We start from the raw sequence: 3,481 nt of genomic DNA, 5'->3' as shown, positions 1-3,481 counted from the left end.
TATTTTCTTCCCCCTCTGAGTAGGACTGTAACATCTACACTTTGGTGTATTCTTCTTCCTTCTTGGTTCTGTGAATTGTATGGTGGGTATCCCAAGCTGCCTTTTGACTAATATTCACTTATCAATGGGTCTGTACCATGTGTGATGTTTGTATGTGCTTAGCCCAGAGAGTGGCACTATTAAGAGGTGCGGAGTAGGTGTGTTTGGGCTTAAGCCCCTCGCCCTAGCAGCTTTCAGATGAAAGTTAGAATTCTTAGCTCTGCTTGCACTGGGCCTGCCTAGATGCTGCCATGCTCCTCTTTTGATGATATTGAACTGAACCTCTGAACCTGTAAGCCAGCCCCAACTAAATGTTGTCTTTTATAAGACTTGCCTTGGTCATGGTGTCTATTCATATCAGGAAAACCCTAAGACAGGAAGACACCATGTATGTTCTTTTGTGACTGGGTTACCTCACCCAGAATGATATTTTAAAGTTCTATCCATTTGCCTGTGAATTTCTTGAAGTCATTGCTTTTAATAGCTGAGTAGTACTCCATTGTGTAAATGTACTTGCTTCAGCAGCACATATACTAAAATTGGAAAGATGCAGGGAAGATTAACATGCCCCCTGCGAAAGGATGACACCAATAGTACTTTTGGTATTGGAAGAATATCATTATGGCTGAAGATCTGTAACTTACAAATCATGTTTAAGGTTATCCCAGGCTTTAAGACTTTGACTTCCTTTTCTTGTGGTCACCTCAATAGGTGTCTTTCTTGAAGTTCAAATGCAATCCTATATACTATGATAAAATTGTCAGACTTAAATGTCTATTTAGCCATCTCTTATTTGTTAGGTTTTGTTCTTATCTGTATCTAAGGAGATGATAAAACTTTTCAGGAGTCACTGAAGGGCATCTACAGTACAACTTCCCTGATTACATAATATCTATCTGTCTATCTATCTATCTATCTATCTATCTATCTATCTATCTATCTATCTATCTATCTGTGGTGAGAAACACTCCAAATTGTTTATATCATTTTCCTTTGACTTCTCTAGAAGATTTCCTTTGCAGCTGTATCCCAAACTGTGGATTGCTGTCTATATGCAAGTGAGGACAGGAATAAGATAAGGCAAGATCCTGTGATTGGGCAGTGGAAAAGGAAGACAGGCTGATTATTTTTGAGCTGGGACAGAGAGACTAAGAGGAAATGGGAAGGAAGATGGAGAAAGATAAAGACAATCCAGATTCCTCGTGTCTTTAAACAGCCACAGGTAGCTATAAGTATCTTATAAGGGATGGATAATTACAGGACAATTTGTCTTATCTAGGTGGGCAGTTTATATCAATATCAGTTGGCTCTGAGTTCATTGTGTGGATGTTTTGTGGGGTGAGAATTTACTGATATAAATCTGATTGATAAATTACAAGCCTCTAGAATTTTGATTTACTGGGTTACAGGGGTTTGTGACTGCTAACCACAGAGGGCAGATGACTGGTAATGTGAGCAGAATCCACACAAGAGAACTGTGAGATGGGCAGCAATCCATGGGGAGCCATGGAGACAGTAAGATGCCCGAGGCCCAAGAGTAGATGGCACTAGCATGGGATGGTGTATTTTTTATTTTATATAACACCAAACCTTTCTGAAATTAACCAAATCAGGAAATTCTGAAAAAAAACATAATATATTATTTGTGCATCCTTTTACGTTGGTTATTCAGTAGGACATTATCAGCATTCCTTAGCCCTTTCCAATTTTAATAGCCCAGTATTTGAGTGTTCCCACAATCCCATCTAAACTGTGATAGTGATGGCAAGAACTATGCAGGCCAGTTCTGTTAGTCCCTTTTCCTCCTTCTGAATATTACACCTTATTTCTTTACAACATTACAGAAATGGAAGCATGCCTCTGTTCTCTGTATAAAATGAAAAATTAAGATTGCAATTTGATGCATTTGCCTGAAGTAAAAGCTAATAATGAGAAAATGCATTTTAAGTAAAATCTGGGTGAAAGAAAAGTATTTATATTCATTATAGGTATTTTGATTTGACATATAAATGTCCATATTAGAAAATTATCTTATGATTTCTTTAAAGAAATCTTCATGAACATTAGGAAAAATATGTTTTGTGCAGGTAGATTTTGGAACATAGTTATTATGTGTAATTCTAGAACCTTTTATAAGAGAGTAGTTCAAATTTCACTGTTAAGATTTTGAGCTTGGTAATGATTTGTCATGGGGTGAGGATGAATTCTGTGCACTGAAAGGTAGTGGACACCATCATCTGTTTCTGCCAGTGTTAAACTCATAATTATTTTATGAAGCTGGTAAATATCTTAGAGGATGGGACCATCTCTAGAACCACTTAGGGTAGGACCCATAGATCTACTCTGTGTTCTACTCTCTAAAACTATCTTGTTCTGAACCCCTCTCCATTTGAAAGTTCTAAAGGATTATATTTTTATAAGTGTGACAGGAAATACTCTACCTTTTCCTTACACTGACACATTTTTAATGTCATAATTTTGTTTCATTGTTTAAGGCAGCTTTCCATCTAATGAAATAACATGTTTTACTTGTCAGGTACTCAAATTTTGGTTTTAAATATCAAGTGACTTTAAGATCTGAGTTGGTAATTGTGTGAGGTCAAAGACTAAAATGAAAGAGTTTATCGCCACACAAATACGTCATTGTTTTCTTCATTAGCTTAGACAGTAAAAAATTTATATGTTAGGTAGGAAATAAATCTATCAAGATGGGTAAATAAAATGGTGCATATTCACAAGCTAAAAATACCATATATTTGTAAAACCAAGCAAAATCATGAAATTTACAGGAAAATACACAGATTTATAATCTATAACATTAGTAAAGTCACCCTAACTCTAAAGGTGGAAAGCATCGTATTCGCTCTCATATGTGAGTATTAGCCTATAATGTATTCATATATTTGACTGTAAATGTGAGCAAAGCATACTATCTATAAAGGAGACTAAGAAGGCACAGCACTGTGACAAGGAAGTATTGAAAAAGCAAACAAAACAAAATAAAACAAAACAAAAAACCCAAATCATGAAAAATATATAAAGATAATAGTTTTCCAAGTTTCTGTTTCATCAGAGTATTTGTGTGTGCATGGTGGATAAGTCAGCAAGAAAGTAACTTATGTGTAAAACATCAAGCAATGCTCCATGGCTACAGAATAGCCATTCCAAGTTTATAGAAATTTACTGAGATTCATAGATTTGGGGATTGAGCAAGTATTTGAGTGGCTGCTTTAATATAGCTATGAGATTAAAATTTCAAGATGATTAAAAATTATAAGAGTGAAAAAAAATAAAAAACACAAGACAAACAATTCCATTGCAAATCAATGACTTTCTGTAGAATTGTTTTAAATAAGTTTAATAAAAATGTGATGGGGAAAAAAAAGAAGACTCAGAGAGTCTTTAAAGGAGAAAATGGCATTTAGAGATATTACACTTACCT

At 35.1% G+C, this 3,481-nt stretch overlaps 1 non-coding gene across 1 annotated transcript; it reads left to right on the top strand.

Annotated features, from left to right (window-relative positions):
* The first annotated feature begins 548 nt into the window (after window positions 1–548).
* LOC120097657 (U6 spliceosomal RNA) lies at window positions 549–656 on the top strand. The gene has a single exon (XR_005495205.1). It is a non-coding gene; the product is annotated as a U6 spliceosomal RNA (small nuclear RNA).
* The last annotated feature ends 2,825 nt before the right edge of the window (window positions 657–3,481 follow it).

Source organism: Rattus norvegicus, chromosome 16, assembly GCF_036323735.1.
Source record: "Rattus norvegicus strain BN/NHsdMcwi chromosome 16, GRCr8, whole genome shotgun sequence".
In the NCBI taxonomy this organism is placed as follows: Eukaryota; Metazoa; Chordata; class Mammalia; order Rodentia; family Muridae; genus Rattus; species Rattus norvegicus.
The sequence above is the reverse complement of the archived record's forward strand: the minus strand, read 5'-3'. Positions and strand labels throughout refer to the sequence as shown.